Below are 21,384 nucleotides of genomic sequence, written 5' to 3' on the forward strand. Positions count from 1 at the left end.
TCACCAGCAGGGCGGGGAGGAACATAGGGTGGCGGGGCGAGCGGAGAACTACGCCCCCCTTTTTAGGAGCTGGACCGGAGACGCCTTGGTCCGCAGCCATCCCCTAAGGATCCCACCCTGAGCCACTAGTTGACGAAGAAGGGAAGGGACAGATTGCTTTGGGTGCTTTGACGGGTCTTCCTTAACTTTTTCCCTGCCTCGCTCCTCTGTCCCCCCTCCCCCGCCCTCGGTCGTGTCATGTGGGCACCGCGCGTCACGTGCGCACTGACTAACCCGGGCGCTCACCCCGAGTTGGCCGGCGCGAGAAGGCTCGAGAAGAAGGCGCGGCACTAGGAGCGGGTTCTAGTGTTGGGGTCGGGAGGAGAGAAGTGGTTACCCGAATGTTCTCTCCTCAGGGGTTGCCCTTGTTGAGTGGAGGTTCTCTGTGGTTGGACTCTCTTTTGGCTTCCGATTTGAGGGGTGTGTTTCTGAGGAGGAGCTGGATGGAAAAGCCAGTTGGCTACTGACTCAGGCTCCCTTAGCTCCAACCTGGCTTAGATGAGCTTCACTTGAAGGCTGTGATGGGGACCTAGGGACACGGGAATCTTGCAGAACTCTAATTAACTGTGTTTTTGCTGAAAGGAAAATAGGTCCTGAAGGAGGGAAGAGTGAGATGAAAGTTTCTGGGAAAGAGGACAACTTTAACCAGAATAAAGTAGCTTATCTTTTTTTCCTCATGTGATTTGTGTATGTTCTGAAGTTCAAAGGCACCTTCCATGTGTGATGTGTGTGTATATGTGCAAGTTCATATCCGACTAAAGGCTTCTTGATGACTTTACACGTTTGTCCTGCCTCGAAGATAAAATTGAGCAGGTCATTGTCAGAATTTTGAACAACAACTTAATCTTACTGCATGACCAACTATCAAGAAACACTCTTAGGGAGATGTTCTTCTCTATGAAACCAGCTTAAAAAGTAAACAAGTGAACAGTCTCGGGCAAAATTTCTTAAATGTAAATTGCCATACAAGAAAACATTTTCATTGGGGATTCTTGAGTATTAATAGCTGATGACTTGAGATAAGCTAAGGTAAACATTGATTTGCAGTCAACCTAGCTCAATGCTATATGGAACTGAAGATTTATAAGTTAGATAGAAAGGCAAATAGAGTATCTGGCATTTTTCAAGGTAACGTACTTGAGGCTCAAATATAGGGATTCATGTTAACTTTATTTAATGTCATGATATTATCTTACAGCAGTAATTACAAATGTAAAGTTCTGCTTTTGAGTCCAGGAAATCTACCACACAATTAATGACCATGCTTTTATTGGCAGAAGCTAGGTATTTGTAGTGGTAAGTGGCAGCAAGAGTTAATGTGTTGTTAAATTGGACTAATGATAGTATCCTAATGAAGGAGATGATTGTCTTATTGTAATTTGCAGTGATGACCACAATTTAATGTTGCATTCTTTCCGAGCACTACATTTTGAGATGGACCCTGGCAAACTGTAACTCTAGGAGCAATCAAAAAAGAAAGAAAGGAAGACTATTCGGTATTACAGATGTATTTCTTAAAATCCAATAGTAAGACTTAACTTGGAAAAGTGAGGGCATGAAAGCTATCATTAAATACAGAAAAGCTATCAAGTAAGAAAAGAAATTTTGACTATCCTGTGATAATTTTCATAGGGCAAAACGGATAAATTTATAAAATTTTTTAAAGGATGAAACATCTTTGTCTACATTAAGATGATGAACTTTCTAAAACAGAAGAAGATGAGCTTTTCTAACATAACTTTACAAAAATCTGTGGACTGTATTGTGAATTCATGAGCTCTCCATCCTGTGGGGTCTTTATTATAAAGAGGCAGATGAGACGAGATGTCATGATTCGTATGTAAGATGGGGCCTGGACTAGATGTCCTTTAAATCTTGCAATGATTTGATCCAAGGTAGTCTCTGATCACCTAACTTCTGTATAATATTTTGTCTGAAAGATTACTGATTTTAGAACTCATGAAATATGCAAATATAAAGTGGTATATTTAGGGAGAAGAAAAAATCTCTTTTCTTTCTGTTAACTCTCAGTTTCAGGCTTCACTTGGTCATTGATGACTGATGCTTGTAATGATGTTCACAGAGCCCCCTCAGGAACCCGATTCATATCCTGAGTCATTATTGATCAAAAAAGAAAAAAATGCTCGCTTAACTTTCATGGAAAATATAATCTTCTATATTCTTCTAAATATGATGATTCATATATACTATTTCCTTGTTGAAATCATCCTTTCCGTTGTCAAACAACAGATAGGTTTATTTTATTTATCATTGTAAACAAAGTGAAATTTCAAGAATGTTAGATAATGGTGCCCGTGTGTCTTGGGTTTTACTACAGATTTCACTTGCTGGAAAAATACTTAGAAGCTCTTGACTCAGTATTTTTATTTCTAGTGAGTCAGTAAGCTAGCATAGCTGAAAAACTTTAACATGGTTTGTTCAGAAGTTGTATTTCTAAAGTATGAATGAGATAATTGATTTCTGAATATTCATTTAAATATGGGGAATTATACAGAAGCTACATACATAATCAGGTAAACTAAGGCAGATTTTCCAAAGAAAAGGAGACATTTAAATAACAAGAATATTGATTAAAAAGTGCACCAGATAAAATTGCACTCTTTACTCCATTTTTATTTACTTGTTTGACTAATTTGACATTACCGTTGTAATAATTTTATTTTATTTTTACTTTTATTTTTTCTTTCAGCACTATATTTTTAAAAAATTTTTAAAAAATTTTATTAAGTTTTGTATTTTAATTCCAGTAGAGTTAACATACAGTGTTATATTAGTTTCAATATACAACATGGTATATTAATAATTCTGTTAATTGTCATAATTTTAAAAATTATCATAATTTTAAAAGAAGTGAACTAGTAGGATTTTAAGACATATTAGACAAAGTTAATGTATCATGATGTAGGAAAATCATTTTCTAGGACAAAAAATTGTCCTTAAAACAATTTTTAAAAGCCATTTAATTAAATTCAAGGGATTCCCTTTTTAATTTAAGCCACTTTTAATCCACACAGTGATAAGTCATATATGAATAATACTACTTATTGTCACATCCAATTATTTTTTATAAACTCTGGCTTTTAGTATATTATGCTTTCCTCACCAAGCATTTTATTCTAAATTAGTAATTCTGTTCCATGATCTCATTAATGCAGCAGACCCAGCTGAAGGAAGTGTCTTCTAGTGAATTTTGAGATCTGTGCTGAAGTGGTAAAGGTTTTTCTTTCTTTCTTTCTTTTTGTATTTTAAAGTTTGCCACTAAAGTTCACAGCAGTCAGTTACATAGACCATTGTGTCCTACATTCCTTGCTCTATGACTGCTACTGCATCTAATCCCACATGGAGACCTACATAGCCTGGACTTATTTTCCCATTTAGGATCTTACAATGGAAAATAAAAGGCAAAAAGTTTTCTAATTCTTCCCATGTGGAAGAAGGGCCAAATAAAGCCTTTGAAATTCAGTTCTAGAGATGTACACTGCTCTCCCTCCTATTGCTCCTTTCAAAGCTGCTTTCAAAGGAAAGTAGATCCACATTTATTAAGAGTCATGCTTTCTTCTTGACTGACTTCAGGCTCGTATCATACAGTTAAACCTCTATGCTGCTTTTTATTTGGAAAGGTGAAAACAAATTATGTCAAATTTTTTCCAATAAAGGTTGACTTGCGTCCATAAAAATTTAAGGTATGTGAATTTTATTGACCAATAAACAATCAAATTGTTACAATAATTTGACCAGTTAATTATTTTAGAATAAAGTATCTTTAATGTTTTGGAACCAGGTTAATGAGGCAATTATCTTTGAGCATAATTTATGGATGATGTGCTATAGTTTTTAATATATGTGTACATAATTTAAGTGGTATGACCTTGAATGTTAAATATGACTGTTTTTTATGTGTGTGTTTCGAATGAGAGTAAACTCAGGATGTAATCACAGCTGAAGTATTTAAGTGCCACCATTTCAGCTCTTAACATTTATACTCTGTGATCTTTTGGCATATTTATTATGCTCACTTTCCTTTTTAGTTTCTTGAAATTCACACATTCACTCTCATAATTAGCAAAAAGTTTTCACATTTGACAACCCAACTACTTACAGGTTAAACAGTGGCTTTCAAATGCATAGCGGACCCAGGCTGAATCATTTCCCTCAAGAAGTAGGCTAGAATAGTGGTTATTTAACCACTACTTGGGTTTGGCTCTTGGGAATGGCACTTAGTATGGGTTATATATGCAAGTTATCTAGCCTGGCGTAATAAGAGTAACTTGAGAATATTTTAATATTACTTAATATTAATATTTAATATTACTTAAATATGTATTTAAGTAAGATAGTGTCTGGCAGATAATAAGCATTATGTGTGTTATCTCAAACATATTGGTCATTTTGAGCTAGTGACATAGGAGATGTTTTTAACTTTCAACATATTTTACTCTTTATTGAAGACTAACTGAAATATATGAAATGATTGACTAATTAATAGTATGAGTAATTTTCAAGTGGTATTCTTGAGGTTTTTCTGTAGAGTGAAATAAATCCTTTTCTTTGTAAAGCATTAATGTGAAGAGTAATGCCATTAAATGGAATGGAACATATTTTTACTTTTTAAAAATAACTCCAACTGATGCTGCCTTTATGTATAAAGATCACGTTTTATATTTATTTTCATATTTTAACCATTGTTTGTTTTCATTCAGTAGTTTATTTCCTTTGTACCCATATCTTTTCTTTTAAGCCGTTGGTGAATATTTTGAATTATTTACTCTAGACTTGTTAAACATTGAAATCCTAGTAGAATTCACTAATTTAAGTTTAGGAATCTATACTTTTTACATGTAACTGTTTTAGACACAAGTATCATGTTTTAAGGATGAACTTTTACTTCTAGCTAGAAATCGAGTAGCTTATAAAACAAAAACATTTAATTCATAAGTGTTCACAGTCCACTTATATAATCAAAATGCATAAAACTTCAGCAAAGACCTTATTTTACACTTGTGAGAATGTCGGTAGTTTAATATAAATAATTCTCTATATTAGCACTTTCAAGATGAAGCAACCAACAATATATCTGCCATCAGCCCCCCAACGATTTTAGAATTTTAGTTGAATTAATGCTATCTTTGAATTCAATAGAAACCTCTAACTTGAAGCTCCAGTGTCTAATGTAAAATTTAAAAAATATATTTTTTAGCTACAGTCTGGCTATTTACTTGACAAAAGCATGGAACAGGGTCTTACAAATTTTTTAGTATTGTGACTTTTAAAAAATGATTTATTACATTTCATTCCCAACTATCTCTCTTCTGTCTCCAGTAAGGACCAAAGTGACATTTCCTTTAATAAAAGTAAATTTCAATTAATATTATATAGATAATAATTGGTTCATAATTACTGAATTCAATTAGTAAAAGACATTTATCTGCTAAAAAGTGTTGTAAAATGCTCACATCATTGTAGAGAATTAATAATTCCATTATTCCAATATTCCATCATTGCATTTCATTGACACATTATCAACTCTTTAAAAAATTCCGTTTGGCTATAAATTTTTTAAAAACTTTAAAAATTGGGGCGCCTGGGTGGCTCAGTGGGTTGAAGCCTCTGCCTTCGGCTCAGGTCATGATCCCAGAGTCCTGGGATCGAGCCCCACATCTCATGATCCCAGAGTCCTGGAATCGAGCCCCACATCGGGCTCTCTGCTCAGCGGGGAGCCTGCTTCCCCCTCTCTCTTTCTGTCTGCCTCTCTGCCTGCTTGTGATCTCTGTCTGTCAAATAAATAAATAAAATCTTTAAAAATAAATAAATAAAATAAAAAAAAACTTTAAAAATTTGTATTATGTGTAGTGTATGGTATTAACTGTTTTGGATAGTCTGGAAGAAACAGAAAAAGTGTCCTTCTTTGACAACTGACTGAATATTCACTCAAATGCATCCAGTGTCTTGATTTTCAAAGATCCAATAGGCTAATGAGTAGATATTTTAAATAAATTATTGCATTTATTTCAAAATTTATAATTATATAGTTGCTCTATCCTGAAACACATTATTTCTTATAATTGTTATATGAATCCATGGGAAGTTTTATGTCATTTTATTATTTTGGCCCACTTAAAAAAATCAGTGTCAAAACCATAGCCGTCATTATGTATCCAATAATAGCCAAAAACAAATAGGTGACAGAAAAAACAAAACAAAACAAAAACAAAACTTTTATGGTTTCAAATAAAAGATATTCTATAGATACAGATTTTTTTTCAGTGCTCCAAAATTCATTGTTTATGCACCACACCCAGTGCTCCATGCAATACGTGCCCTCCATTAATACCTACCACCAGGCTCACCCAACCCTCCCACTCCTCTCCCCTTTAAAACCCTGTTTGTTTCTCAGAGTCCACAGTCTCTCATTGTTCATCTCCCTCTCTGATATCCCCCAACTCACTTCTCCTCTCCATCTCCCAATGTCCTCCGTGTTATTCCTTATGCTCCACAAGTAATTGAAACCATATGATAATTGACTCTCTCTGCTTGACTTATTTCACTCAGCATAATCTTTTATGGTTTCAAATAAAAGATATTCTATAGATACTGATTTTTTAAATGAAAAATTTGTGGAAGAATTTTTTCAAACCTCCTAACTGCCTGTAGTGAAATTTGTGCATATGAAATCAGATTTTTCCTTAAATAACCATGAACTTTATTAAGAGACTGTGGAGTGAGCAGGAAGAAGCACACTTATTTAATTTAAAAAAAGTATATTTTATTTATTTATTTTTCACATTACATTGTGTTTGAAGAAATTTCTTAAGACATGAGTTTACCAAATGTAATGTTGAATTATTTATGTTGCCATGGATTATGAGTAGCATAAAAGTGGTTTGCACTTTACATTGTTACGTTGTCACGTAATAGATCATAGAGATTGAGTGAAAGTGCTAAGTGTAAAAAAATTTTTTTAATGTTTATTTTTCATTATATAGATTTTGTATTGCTGTGCCTACGAAGGTTTATACTCAGCTAGAACAAACATGAATACAAGGATAGAGAGTGTTGTAGAAACCCACAGATTATCCAGTGATATAATCTAAATTTTTAAAATCTGGTTAGCTGGATTGCAAGCATGAACAAGTTTCAGGTATACAAAATGTCTAGTGTTACATCTGTGAAGCCTTCTGATCAGTCCGTAGTTGACCCCAGTTTGCTTTTCTTTGCGGTCTATGCTGTAAGGTTGCTAAAGCAACTCTTTACTACAAAAAATTTCTTTAAAAATTAACCAACATTTAGGCTTTTTAAAGGATCACTAAAACCACCCAAAAGTTCTGGCTTACTTCCAAAAGCACCTTAAATACGAATAACTATACTCTTCCCTGTCTAGCAAGTCAAGTACTTAGGGGTTGGCCATTTTGTTGGTGTTAGGATTGGAGCCTAGATAGAAAGAAGTTGATGCCCCTCTGGAAAAGCAGGAATGTTCTCAAGATGCTCTTACCTATCTGCAGTTAAAGTATTAAAACCTTCTTTTAGTATTTCTTCTGAAACATCTATAGCTGAATCTCCTTTTCCTCTTTAGTTGAAAGTGCCTCTGTTTTTCTTTAGTGTGGGAGATCACTCCAGTGAACTGCAGATTTATTTTGCATCTTTGTATGTATGGGAATTACACACATACATGCATGTAAATGTACACACTCATTTTTCAAACACTAAGGTTTAACGCCAGTTTTTAAATCAGGAGTCCCAGAAAGATACTTATGAATGTGAGGATATAGTCTTATTTTAGGGAAAGAGTTATATAAAATTATTCCATGTATGATAAACCTAGCTGAAAAGCTTGCATAGCCACCCATTAATTTTCAACTGTGACTGGTATTTTTAACCTTTATTAGCTCTGACAGTGGGACACCATAAAGACATAATGAAATTAAGTACCCAGATAATTTCTAAATTTCATATATATTTGTCCTTAAGAAGTGAAAATGAGAAGTCAGATTTTAATAGTTTGGAATTTGATTTTTAAAAATTTATTTTAGGGGCACCTGGGTGGCTCAGTGGGTTAAAGCCTCTGCCTTCGGCGCAGGTCATGGTCTCGGGGTCCTGGGATCGAGACCCTCTCTGTCTGCCTCTCTGCCTACTTGTGATCTCTCTCTCTCTCTCTGTTAAATAAATAAATAAAATCTTAAAAAAAATTATTTTATTTTTTTTAATTAGAAAAAAATTTGTTTATTTGAGAGAGAGAGAAAAAGGGAAACCACAGAGGGAGAACAAGAGGGAGAACCAGACTCCCAGCTGAACAGGGAGCTTGATGGATCCCAGGATCCTTAGACAATGACCTGAGCTTTAGGCAGATGCGTAGCTGACTGAGCCACTCTGGCGTCCTGTGGAATTTTATTATTTTTATTTGCATGGCCAAATGGCTGATGGACTATATAATGCCTCGGATAATACTCAAATGTTAAGGTGACAAAAGATAGAGCAGGGACAGTGGGCATGCTTATTCATCACCATGATAACATATTTACAGAGTGGTTTTAATTTTCATGGATTTAAATGTCTCAGAGTAAAGTGAGAGGACTGGATCCAACATGCTATGGATATAAGGTATATTACAATTCTTTTTTTAAAAAAATTTTTATTAACATATAAGGTATTATTAGCTCCAGGGGTACAGGTCTGTGAATTGCCAGGTTTATACATTTCACAGGTATATTACAATTCTGAAGAAGTACTCATTTAAAAATAAATTAAATGATGCCTAACTTAGAAGTGTTTAGGTAAAATACATGCACAGGTATTGCTTTAAATTAAAGATGTCAAGAAAACCTTAGTTTAGTTAGCATGAATCCAAAGAGATTTTGTTATGAAATGGAGGATATAGTATTTTGAATTACATTGATGTGTTAAATTTAAAGATTTTCTTTATGTCCAGTTAATCTGTTATGGAGTAATACTGTCTGTGAATCTATAAAGTACACATATACTATGAAAATCTAAGAAAAACTATATTAAATTAATGATATTGTTGATAGCTCACAAAATATGCTAAACTACTACAATGAATCAAGAAAATGCTTTTTTTAAAAAAACATTCTCATCCTACCTTTCCCTTTTAAAAATAATTGGAAAGTCTTCATCATGTAGTGCAAAGAACATCATGATATCCTTTATCTTTGGGGAAATTGACTCAGCATTGACTAAGGAGATGCTTTTGCTTCAGGTGAATATGCTTTAAGACTTTAGAAAGTCACAAAGTTATTGGGGAGACGTTGTTGGTTTTCTACCAGAATGCATTTCTTTTCTTCCTGCATCTTTACTAAGAGAATGACAGTTTTGTTCAAGCATCCACATGTTTATGTGGTGCTATGCCATGTGTTTCATATTAGGTTGGCCTCATCCCAAGGGTATGAACTTAGACTAGTGTAAACCTTGCATGGTAATTTCATCTCTTTGCCAGTGATTGTTTTAGGAAATGGCTTATAACCCAGTTCTAAGTAATGAAAAGTAAGGTGAGTCCCCTTGGGGACTTTCTGAGAAATTTCTTAGTTCTCAAAATAAGATCCAGGATAGAGCTATTCACTTACTCATCTGTGAAACTTTCTGCATATGGAGGTGATGTCTGGAGCAACTATAATCATCTTGTGTTCATGTGGAGAGCTACCCAAAAAATGGAGATTGGCAGAACAGGGTGATAAAAAGCTTCTGGCTCCCTGATAAACTGCTAAAATAATGAACCCAGAACCATCCCTATCTTAGGGCTTCTTGTTATTGAGGTAATAGTACATAAGATATATATATATATTTTTTTTAAGATTTTATTTTTATTTATTTGACAGAGAGAGAGATCACAAGTAGGCAGAGAGGCAGGCAGAGAGAGAGGAGGAAGCAGGCTCCCTGCGGAGCAGAGAGCCCGATGTGGGGCTCGATCCCAGGACCCTGAGATCATGACCCGAGCCGAAGGCAGCGGCTTAATCCACTGAGCCACCCAGGCGCCCCAGTACATAAGATATTTTAAGCCATTTAAATCGGGTTTTCTGTTATGTTGCAGCCAAAATCTTTTGATTGATATAAATGGTATAAAATGGTACAATGGTATGAAAATGGATATTTCATTCCTATATTATTGTTTTGAGGAGCAATGGTGAAGATCTTTTGAAAAGAGAAATCTATTTGAAGAATAAACCAAGATGTATTTTCCTGTTAGGTAATCTCAGTCAAATGCTAGGTAAGCCTTCAATGACCTCATTCAATTTTGCTCTGGTTGGACTCTGTCTTAAATTCCAGAAAATTTTAACCATTCTGAAGTAAAATATGTCAGAACACAAATTCATTTTAACATTATCCAAAATAGAGCATAATCAAGAAAGGAAATCAGCTACAGAAATACACTCACAATGCATGCCAAAACCAACTTAGAATATTTTTTGAATTATGGCGTGTTTACAAATGCCTGTGCCATTGATCCAGGAGTGTATATAATTATAAACTGACTCACTCAAAATGTTCCAATTCCATTTTTCCAGGACTAGAATTCATTTACTTATTATTCGACAAACATTTATTGGTAACTTATTCTCTAGCAAACACTGAACTAGAAAATGGTGATAAGAAGATGAACAACCCTTCATTAAGATATCATCCACACCCTCAAGTAGTAACATCCTATTGTATACCTGTGTAATATGAGTTAAGAAGTTTCTTTCATCTTTAAATATACCTTCCATGAAGTAAAGAGAATAAAAAATGAGAAAACAAAATATTTTAGAGAAAAATTACGGGTATGGGTTACGAGTTCTTAGTATTTCATATCATACACAGTTCAAGGGGCTACATGAACTGTGTATGCGTATATTTTTAATGTTGTGTTTTGAGCAGTGTGCTAGATAATGACCAGAGAAAGATATCTGACTCTTGTTCCACTTCAGGAATTTTACTGCAGTGTACCAGTTAGGAGCATGGAGCTTTGGAGACAAACAGGTGTGGATTTCAGTTACAGTTTTACCCTGTACTAGATGTAATTGAACAAATTGTTTTACATTTTTGTACATCAGCTCCATCCTTTGAAAAATAGGTATTATTGCAGAACCTACTTTATAAAGATGTCATGAGGAGTAAATGTTATAATGCCTTTAATATGCGAGCTCAGGGCCTGGAGTATAGCCTCAAAATTATGGGTAATAATATATTATATTCTAGAGAAAAAGCAAGGAGGCAATGATATTAAGAGTTTCAAGGAGAGTGATAAAGAGGTTCTAAGCATCAAAGTCTGAAATGTAATGTAGACCATAGTAATAAGTGACCTTGGGGGATTAGATGTGGGCCAAACCATCATATAGAACTGAATGTTGAGCCACTGAATATTATTATTATTGATACCAGACATTTGTTCAGTGTTTATTATAGGTCAGGCAGAGTTCTAAACAGTTTAGGTAAATGTTATTTAGTTTAATGCTCAGATTATTCTACGAGGTAGGTACTATCATTAAGCCCATGTGCAGATAAGAAAACTGGAGCCTGGAGTGAGTGATTAAGAAACTCACACAAGGCCACATAATAATTAGTGGAGCTGGGATTCAAACCTAGTCAGTGCTGTTAACCCCTATGCTAGTTTGCTCCTCCATATTTGAAAGTTTTTTTTTTTTTTTAAGATTTTATTTATTTATTTGACAGAGATCACAAGTAGGCAGAGAGAGAGGAGAAAGCAGGCTCCCCGTGGAGCAGAGAGTCCTGTGTGGGGCTCTCTCCCAGGACCCTGGGATCATGACCTGAGCTGAAGACAGAGGCTTTAACCCACTGAACCACCCAGGCGCCCCCATATTTGAAAGGTTTTAAGAACGGGATTGACAAGGTTATATTTGTCCATTTTTTTCCCAGTGAGGAAAAATGTAGGCAGTACTTCATGGACCACATGTATGCAATGAAGAGACCTAACTAAAGGAGGTTGAAGATACAGACAGGAAGACCATTTAGGAGGCTACAGAGTTATCCAGAGGAGAGGTTTTAAGGTCTTGAACCATAACAGTAAAGGTAGGAATGGGAAAGAGGGGAACTGGGTCAAGAAATATGTATAGATGCTAAAATGTCAGTATATCTGATTGGATAGGGATAAAGAGTGAGGAATCTTGCTTGGTTTTCTGGTTTCTGTCAAGTGGTGTCAGTCACTGACGCAAAGAGTAGATGTGGTAGAAGGTAATTCCACTTGGGATCTATTTAACCTGAGGTACCTGGAAAGAATAGGCATCTATTACAGCCTTAAATTCAGGAGAGAGCTTGGGGATAAATGTGTAGATTAGGGAACATGAGATTATCCAGCAGAAGAATGTAAAGACAAAAAGACAAAAGAAATGCTGTGGCATCTATGTTATGGAAGTCAAGGGATCCCAGGAAAGAACCTCAGACTGTTATCGGGCTGCCTTAACACTGAGTGAGAGCTCAACTCTGCCGGACACATCAGAAATGGTTAAAAGAGAACGTCTATAATGGTTCCATTGTATTTGGCAAAAATGGATGTCACATTTGTTTAGTATCATTAAGTGGAGTGGTTGGTGCAGGAGAGCCAGGTGTCATAGGACTGAAGAGTGAACAGCTTGTGCATCCTACTCCATCAAGAAGCTTGCACAGAGGTAAAGGGTGACAGGTGGTTTCTTTCTAGGGCATGCATGGTTAAGAGGGGTAAGGGCATATGCGCGCGCGCGCGCGTGTGTGTGTATGTGTGTTGATGGAATTTCTGTATTTGCCCCATAAATATATCTTATTCCATCATTATAAAAATCTTCTAGCAAATTAAGATCCTTTAACTTATTAATTGAAAAAATTGTTATTCATTATATTTCTGTTTGTGTCATGCTAAAGCTACATCCTGGCTTTAAAATAACAAGAGTCAGACCCTACCCTCCAAGCATATGGAACAAAAGGAGAGGCAATTATGTTCAAAGCCAACCTTAAAACACAGAGTTTTAGTGGAATGGTACAGAAATAAACATCCTGCTTTTACAGCACTTAGGCGAGTATACACAGGAGAGTATAATATATAAAGAGGGTGGATCTTGGAGTATGAGGACTGAATTGGATTCCAGTCACAAGTTCATTGCTTTCCCTTCATTATAGGGGGTTAAGTTCCCATAAGACTCAGTCATATGTTATATAGGGTTGTTATATGTTATATAGGGTTGTTAGAATCAAAGAAGATAATGGGTACCTGTGTGGCTCAGTTAGTGAAAGGATCTGCCTTTGGCTCACGTCATGATCCGGGAGTGGCATCAATCCCCTCATAGATATCTTTGCTCCGAAGGCAGCCTGCTTCTCTCTCTCTGCCCCTCCCTCTCCCACCCCCATACTTGCACTCTCATGCTCACAGACACTCTTTCTCAAATTAAGAAATAAAATCTAAAAAGAGGGAGAGAGAGAGAGAAGGTAGTGCATGAGGAAATATTTTATAAAACTTCTAGTGCGGTTAAGTTGAAAGTGTTACCATTTAAAGATGGAAGATGGCTGGGAGTAGGGGACAGGCATGCTTCACAGCATAAGGGATCTTTGGCACTGGCCCTGAAGTATGAGTGGGAATTCAGGAGGGTAGGTGTAGAAAGCAGAGACAAGAGCATGGCCAAAGGCAAGAGATGGTGCTGAGAACAAAATGCAGATCAGTGAGGCCAGAGAAAGGGGTACCTGAATACCCCTAGTGGCAACTGAGAATTATTCCAGGAAGGAAACTTGGAATCATATCAGGAAAGGCCTCAAACCTAAACCTAACGAGTTTGGACATTATTCTCTAGGTGAGACTAGTAAAACTACTATAGTAATAGTGGTTTTAGTAAAGAGTTGTTCTAGTAAAACCACTAAAGGTGTTTGAACAAGGAAGAAGCATAATCAAAGTGCTTGTTTTTTGTGTGTGTGTTTTGAGTTGTTTTTTCCTGAGGTGGGGCAGGAAGGAAATTTGGTTTGAGGTATGTATTGAGTGGAGAAGAAGCAGCAAGACCTAAGGTCTTATATCAGTAGTGAAAATGAAGGGACATAAACTTGAGACATATTTTAGAGGTGGAAAAATGAGAATTTCTATCCAATTGAATGGGAGGTAGTGGTGAGGAGAGGTAGTAGTCAAAGATAATTCTGAGGTTTCTTACTTGGGTTAGCTGTATGGAGTGGATGAAGATGCCATTAACTGCAGAGATTAAAATTTAATCTGCGGGGGAAATGGTTTCAGGCTGTTCTAGAAATTAAAAATTGCTCTCTTCGACAAGTGCAGAAGGAGCAGCATGCTACTCTCAGTATATTTTAGCTGTTAGTGAAGGAATAATACAATTATATTCATGAGATGTTTAATGCTGATATTTTACTTAAAACAATTTAGACTAGGCATCAGGGTTAAGGATCGTGAGTTAACAGAATTAAATTATAAAATGGCCCATTTTTTATTTTTAGTAGATTTTATTTTGTTTATTTTATTTATTTAATTTTGCTCCAATTGATATGTAAAGAACAGAGTAAGGGGGAAAAATTGAGTGTCTGGGAATGTAATGTGTTTGAGGTGCCTGACAGGCAGATAGCGTGTTTGTGGTGTTAAGGTTGTTGGTCACATATGTCTAGAGCTCACAGAATTGTTGGAACTACAGATTGGAGAATTGAGTGACATTGTTTTTACACTGGTACCAGTGTCCTTTCCGGGAGCTACAGTGCCCTTAGGAGAGCCTTGAGTGGGGGCGCCCGGGTGGCTCAGTTGGTTACGTGTCTGCCTTCGGCTCAGGTCAGGGAGCCTGCTTCTCCCTCTCCTCCCTGGTTGTGCTCTCTCTCACTATCTCTGTCACTATCTCTCTCTCAAATAAATAAATAAAATATTTTTTTTAAGAAAAGAAGAGCCTTGAGTGAGAAGGGACCAAGAACAGGAATTTGAGGAATGCCTGTATTTCACAGGCCTGCACATACAGTCTTCTTTACTAGTGCTTTTACCTTCGCGGGTGGGAGGGACATAGATCTTTAATAATATACAAATATACTCTTATATTGGGTTCTTTATAATATGAATCATATTGGAGATAATTATCATCACAGATTGTTAATGTTAATATATCAATGTTAAGCACTAAAGATAATGTTTCTATTTCATTAGCAAGCCAAATACAAACAATAATAGTGAGAACTCTGTCTTCAACAGCACTGTCTTTATCTGCTGTATGTTTTTAGTCTTAAATCAAAGATCACAGAAACTAAACAATGCCTCATTTTTTTATTCTGTGGTGCTATTTTGAGATCAAACTCTTTGACCATTGCTATAATATTCTAGACTGTATTGAGAGTAAATCCTGAAACTGTAAACCCTTCTTTTAATTATACTAGGAATTCTTCATTGAAACTATATTTGTAATAAATTACCTTCCTTTGACATGTAACATTATTCAAATGTTTCCATATGGCAATGGTTGGAATATATATCTTTTTGAAGGCTCAAAATTTTACCTTCTTTCTTGTAGGTAGCTTCTTTAGCTAAAGGTCCCAGAAATGAAGTATGAAATACTTTGAACTGTATATAATTGTATAACTGTGTAACTGTTGTATAATTTTGTTAATTAATAGAATGGTACATATAGCCCAACATCTCAAAGTTCAGTTATTTTATCCAGAGTTGGTATATGAAAATTAGATCCAGATTTTTCTAATTCTTAACATCATAACAAAATGTTTTCTGATTTTCATTTTTAATAATGGTTTTCCAATAAAGTTGTCAAATATGTTACTTGCACTAAACCTGGAAATCATCAAAGGTAGGGATAGTATTTAATTCATATTTATGTCCTTAGTACCTGGAATTATGCCTGAAAATATGCAGAACATTTAGGAAACATTTGTTGAATGAATGAATGATAAATATCTTCTTGCCCTGTGATACTTGATTTATTTGAAACACATTGTATTAGGATTCTCCAGAGAAATAGAACTAGTAAGATACATACATATGTACGTGTGTGTTTATATATATATAGAGAGAGAGAGAGAGATTGATTGTTTGCTTGATTGATTATAAGGAGTTGGCTGATGTGATTATGAAGACCGGCAATTCAAAATATATCCAGAATAAGTCAGCTAACTGATGACCCAGGAGAGTGAGTAGTGTAATTCTTCTGGAGGCCAGCAGCCTGAGACCCAAAAAGACCCAATGTTTCAGTTCAAATCCAAAGGCAGGGAAAATCTAACGTGCCATTTGAAGGGCACCAGGCAAAAGGATTCTCCCCTTAAGAAGTCCACCTGCATTATGGAGGGCAATAGGCTTTATTTATTCTAGTGATTTGGATGTTAATCTAATCCAAAAATACCCTCACAAACACAGCCAAAATAATATTTGACCAACTATCTGAACACCTTGTGGTCCAGTCAAGTTGATGTATAAATTTAACCATCATATACATTAGGACACTCTACCCGTAATTAACAACCATTGTAAGTACATCCATTTAAGCTTACAGCTATGTCCTTGAAAAATGTTTTAAAACATTTTAAATATTTTCTTTTGACTATACTTACAGTGCTCTGTATTATGTCGTGGTGGGTTTTTGGCAATGTGATCGTTACCTACCTCATCCTTTATGAGACTCACTTCATTTAAAGTGTTATTTTTCCCACAAAATACGCTCTATTTTGTTCTGAAATACATTCTTGCTCATAATTAATCTAAATTACAAACGTTCCTACTTTTTTGAGTAACATTTCATTCTTACACTGAAACTGTTGTGAAAGGAGTCTGTTTTTGTTCAATTTAAAAGGTATATGTTAAATGGTTGGCAGTGTGTAACCTGTGCTTGTCTGATTCAAAATAGTATGAGCCCTGTAGAAAACCAGATTGCCGAGTCCATTACCCATCAGAATCTAAGAGAGTTTAGCCGCTAATGACTAAGGCAGAATGGCATTGCCCCAGACTTCCAGTATCAAAAGGCAGCTTAGAAGTTTAGTTAGAATAAGAGATTGTCTTTATTAGCAGAATTAAATTGGCTCTTTTGCTCCAAAAGGGAGGTTTTCATCTAGGATGAGAATTGTTTCAGGCTGATTTAGGAGAGAAAATTACTCTATTTGTGAACTAAGGAATATGTAGAGGTGGTAGACTAAGTAGTTCGTAGTAAATTAGTCATAAAATGGTATTCATATGCCATCCCTTTAAAAATATCTTTAAATTGTCTGTGTAATCAGGTATAAGAGCTCATTCAGTCAAGAAAAAAGACAGTACACTTTTTGTACTAAAAATGTTTATTTTTTCCTTTTCTTTGTCCCACTTGCTATTTTGATGTATTTGGTTGATAGGTGAATCAACTGATTTTATTTTTTAAAATTTAAATATTTATGTGGCCCTTCCTGAAGTTATTAATGTCGAACCTAAAAGTTCATGTCTGACTTAGCCCAGCAATGTAAACATTGCTGAATTTAATAATAAAAAAAAATTCAGTATTAATAATAAAAGCAGCGAGGTTGTAGTGGTGGCCTAGAACATTCCAGTCGTGTACAGTGTGTCATGTGAGTGGTTTATTAAACAGGTTTGGGCTGAAAGGGTACAAACAAGAAATAATTCTTATTATTTTTTTACTTACCCCTGCTTTACCATGACCTCACTGCCCCACCTCATGATTGTTTTTTTACTTTAATGTATCAGAATAGTCTCATTTTCAGGTATAAAGCAAAAGTAGTCTGTTTCCAATACAAATTTTAAACCTTGCATCCATGTGAAAGGTTCCCCTATCTTTTGAGCTCAGTCTTGATCAGGAATTCTGAAAACCAATGAGAGAGGTTATAGTAAGGTCCATTTCATTGTTTTGTTTGCTCCATCTCTCCGGCTCCCTGCCTACTCTTGTCTCCTCAGAGGTCAGGGCAAGGGAGGAGGAGGAACATGAATGAAGGAACAAAGGCCCATTTCTTTAGTTCTTTTAAATCTGCCCATATGTGCCCTCTGTTATGTTAGGCATCCAGATGCTGGCTTTCTGTTATGGATAACGTTTGTATGTTTTCCAAACACAGACTTGCTTGCTCATCACCTTTTGCATACCCCACCATGTTGATTGCAGCATGTCCTGACAGAGGCTCTAAACCTGATCCCTTGGAATTCTGCTGCCAGCTCCTGCCCACTGCATCACACCTCAAGTTCTTTCTGTTGCTGTCCCTTTGACCCTGCAGGCAGCCGTCTGGAGCAGGATCCTTTCTAGAGAGCTTTCACTGCCTTTCTGCTAAAGTGTCTAATTTGCCATGGAAAACTTCAGCATCCTTGACCCATCCAGTTGCAGAAATTCAGCCACTTCTCTTTTTGTTCAGATATCACAGGTAGCTCCACCCAAGCTCCTACCTTTAGAATTCTCTGACCAGAGGCAGGCATAGATCTCTATCTTTATGAATACCCTCAGGCTCAGGGAAAAAACTTTTCAAGTTGTTCCAAGAACTCTCTCACACTGTGCTTCTGGGTAGTAGTAGTAGCAGGAGAGGAAACTAGGACTGTTTCAAGAATTCAGCAGGCAACCAACCTGGGAGTGACCCTTGGGAGTGACCACTTGCTTGAATGCAGCACAGTTTAAGAGGGAATTGACAGGACACTTTATTGTTCACTAAGATTCCCTGCAAGGATTCCTTTTTTGTGGATCTCTTTTCAAATATTTGGTCTTCTCATCTGGGCTACTGGGAGTGATGGTCTTTGGACAGGTTTTACCATGGATATGACAGATAACTTATTTTTCATTGTCCTTGGGCTTTGAAGATTTAGCTATTTTCCAGGTAACAAGAAGAGTCCCACTTCACACTTAATTATATTCATTTAAGGCTCACATTAACTCTATGAGGAAAAGTGATATTTATCATCCCAGTTAAATAGGAGGAAACTGAAGCATAGTTTCATTATTTGTCCAAGGTCACTCAGCTTGTCCAAGGTCACTTAGTCCTAAATGGCTGCCTAACTTTTATCCACTTTACTATATTGCTAAAACAGAGTAGGGCAGAGTCTGAGGATTAATGAACCAATCCCCTAGATGGTGCCCCAAACTGCAGAGCAGACTGTTGTAATACCCAAATGTGTCACTTTGCTAGTTGTTTCCCTTTTCAAAGTTTCAAAATTTCTGATAGAAATGGCATTCATTTCTTTTCCTTTTTCTCATCTTAGAATGATTCAAACACTTCAAAGTTAATTGCTGATTTTTGTGCTGAAATCATAAGCATCTTAAAAGTGTTATAATATTTCTTACGTGGCTGTCTCAGTATTGCATAGCATACACCATTGGCAGCCATAAAAATACTACAATAACTGTGTTAAAAGACAAGGAGGATCCCATTCTACAAATGGTAAAGAATTTAAAATTCCTTTAACAGGTTTTTATGCTTTCTGAATTTTTTAAACAAATATTATTTTGCAAACTTGGAAGTTTATTACATTAACACTTCATGTGAATATTTTTTTTTTCTCAGAAATCAAACATTTCTTATTTGTCTTTTTTCTTCCCCCTAGGAAATTGTTAGTTGTACTGCTATAGTGACATAAATCTGCTATTTGTTTACTCTCAGTACTATCCAGATACATTATAAATACTGCATTTCTAAAATGTATCTACTTGTAAAATGTAAACTTGGGGATTTGGCTCCAAAGAACCGTCTTATCTCAGGTGTTTCGTTCTATTATGCTCATGTGGAGCTTATATTTAGCATTACTTGAGTTGCAGATTTATTTCATCTTGCCTAGCAGCATCAGCTATTTCCTTCTGCTGGTTCCAATTATTATGATTATTTCCAGCCTGAGTGAAGTTTGGCAAAAGCAAATATAGAAAGGGAAAGAAAAGAATAGGCTATTCCCTCAAGCTAACATTCAAGCTTATCAGTCTTTATTTAACTGCAGAAACCATTTATTAAATATTTGGAGTTAGCAATTTAATATTGATTTTGGTCTTCCTTGGTGTTGCAGACATAAGCCCAAGTATGTGCAGGGCACAGTTTAGTACTATTACATAGTATGGAAGATGCCGCTTTCTTGCCTCTGATGGATTGGGCCATTGTCCTTTTCTATTAGTGAAGCTGGAGTGAAGATGGACTTGTATTTGTTGAGTTCTGTGATATTCCTTGCCCATGTAATATGTAAAGAAGTAGAGGTTGTAAGCACATGTGTATCACTGCATACAATATAAACAATATTTATAGTTAGATTCCCAATTGCATACTCAGGCATTTTTGGAGGCTGTTGGGTACTTTTCTTGTCACTCATGTCTGGGGTTCCAGAAAGTTGTATAATGAGGTTGTGGGACTGACAGTTGGGTAGGAGTCAAGAAACTTGTTCACACAGGTCACTTTTCCCCCCTGTGTTTCTTTAATAACTTTATGGCAAACACACACACACACACACAGTTTTTTCTTTATTCTCAAGGACACAAGGGATTTAATAAGAACCTCTAAGAATTTGGCTCATTCTAATAAATTTGCTGTGAAGCTTTTATATAAATTTGTGAATTCAGCAGGAGGGGAGAATAAAGTCAATAAAGGCATCAAATTAGATGCTTTGTGCAGTTGCTTCTTTGTCATTTGTTTCCATATAATGCTGATTGCCAAGGCGAACTAAAAATTCTGCAAAGCCTTATTTTACCACTATGAGGTAGAGGAATGACTAAATGCAGAATACTAAATTATTGATTCAGTATTGTATTTAGTATTGTATTCAGTATTGTATTTAAGTACTTTAAATACAGTATTTAAGAAATTAAACCTAAAATTTCCTATTTATTAACTAAGAATTTATGTCAAGTACACATGCATTCTTTGCAATAAGTACCATGGTTGCCTCTTCAGAAAATCATTTTATTTATTTATTTATTTATTTTTAAATTTTTATTTATTTGACAGAGAGAGAGAGAGAGATCACAAGGAGGCAGAACAGCAGGCAGAGAGAGAGGAGGAAGCAGGCTCCCTGCTGAGCGGAGAGCCCGATGTGGGGCTCAATCCCAGGACCCTGAGACCATGACCTGAGCCGAAGTCAGAGGCTTAACCCACTGAGCCACCCAGGAGCCCCAGAAAATCATTTTATTTTATTTTGAATTCATTTAGCTTAAAAACAAAATACATTTAAAATTTTTTTCTAAAGTGTTCATTGATAGAAACACTGTTTTATTGTCTAAAACCTTCATTTTTTAAAGATTTTAAGGGCATTTTTGCCATTTTTGCCAAGGATGGCATTTTTGTTTTAAGTTATAACCCCTATTTATTTATTTAATTACTCAGAGATTTTATTTATTTATTTGACAGAGAGAGAAAGCTATCACAAGTAGGCAGAGCCGCGGGCAGAGGGAGAGGGAGAAGCAGGCTACCCACTGAGGAGGGAGCCCATGCTCAACTCAATCC

The 21,384-nt window shown here is 35.8% G+C and overlaps 1 protein-coding gene across 4 annotated transcripts in view; it reads left to right on the forward strand.

Moving 5' to 3' along the window:
* The window catches only part of MAGI2 (membrane associated guanylate kinase, WW and PDZ domain containing 2), a 1,383,262-nt gene that overhangs the window by 1,089 nt on the left and 1,360,789 nt on the right, over positions 1 to 21,384 (forward strand). The gene's annotated exons all lie outside the window — the stretch shown is intronic.

Source organism: Meles meles, chromosome 10, assembly GCF_922984935.1.
Source record: "Meles meles chromosome 10, mMelMel3.1 paternal haplotype, whole genome shotgun sequence".
NCBI lineage: Eukaryota > Metazoa > Chordata > Mammalia > Carnivora > Mustelidae > Meles > Meles meles.